The following is a 1,178-nucleotide window of genomic DNA, read 5'->3' as shown; positions in this document are numbered from 1 at the left end:
CCCCCCCCTGCCTGCCAGCCCTGCCAACCCGATCCGGCACCCCCCCACTGCCAACCAGGACCGACGCCTCGCCAGCCCCAGCTCCTTGCGTCCCCGTTTATCCAGATCCCCTGCCTCGAGACCCCCCCCCACTAAGCTCCCTGCACTCAAACCCCCACACTGACAAGCCCCATCCCCCCCTACACTACCCCGAGCCCCTACATCCAGACCCCCAAGCCACTGACCCCCAACTAGCTGCACCAAGACCCCCACCCCATCAAGTCCCAATCCCCCAGCATCCAGACCCCTGCTGAGACACTCCCATCCAGACCCCTCTGCTGAGCCCCAACCACTTTCACCTGGAAGCACCTGCAGAGTCCCATTGCCCCTGAACCTGGAACCCCCTCCCCAATGAGACTCTGTGCATCCAGAATCCTCCACAACTAGACCCCCCCACTGAGCTGCCTGCACCTAGATTGTCACACACAGAATCCTCCCACCCCATACCTGGATCCCCCCACACTGATCCCCTCCACACTTGGATCCTGCCTGGTTGAGCCTGCCTGACCCACATCTGGTATGCCAGGTGCAAACAGGCAGGACCACAGTGTGTTTCTGGGGACGGCCCAGGCCATGTGCTGTGTCAGGGTCAGGTGCAATCTCACCACTGAGTCCATGTCCCTGGGGTGAGGGATAGGGAGGCTGCAGGGTGATCTCCCACCTTCACGCAGCCAGTGGCCTGTGCTCCCCACTGCCATGCTGGAGCCTCTGCATGAATTTACTGAAAAATAAAACTTGCAGAATTTTAAAATACTGTGCACAGAATGCCCTCAGGAGTAGCACAAAGAAGACACTATTGTGGGGGAGGGAGAGGAGCTAGAGGGTTCCTGCCAGCTGCAGTTCCCAGCATGCCTTGAGGAAGGGAGAGGGCAGTGTGCAGAAAACTCCATGCAAGCCTGGGACCAAGCATCAGGCTATTTCTCCCTCTCGATCCCTGGGCTTGAAGGGGTGTCATAAACAGATGGGTAAGGGTTAATGTCTCTTTTACCTGTAAAGGGTTAAGAAGCTCAGTGAACCTGGCTGACAATTGACCAGAGGACCAATGGGGGGACAAGATATTTTCAAATCTTGCTGGAGAGAAGTCTTTGTTTGTGTTGTTTGTTTTGTTCGTTATTCGCTCTTGGGACAAAGAGGGACCA

The 1,178-nt window shown here is 56.9% G+C and overlaps 1 protein-coding gene across 2 annotated transcripts in view; it reads right to left on the bottom strand.

The window, feature by feature from the left end:
- ERMARD (ER membrane associated RNA degradation) overlaps positions 1-1,178 on the bottom strand; it is a 497,458-nt gene that overhangs the window by 491,566 nt on the left and 4,714 nt on the right. The gene's annotated exons all lie outside the window — the stretch shown is intronic.

This window comes from Chelonoidis abingdonii, chromosome 3 (genome assembly GCF_003597395.2).
Source record: "Chelonoidis abingdonii isolate Lonesome George chromosome 3, CheloAbing_2.0, whole genome shotgun sequence".
NCBI lineage: Eukaryota > Metazoa > Chordata > Testudines > Testudinidae > Chelonoidis > Chelonoidis abingdonii.
Note: the sequence above shows the minus strand (reverse complement) of the source record. Positions and strands in the feature narration are given on the sequence as shown.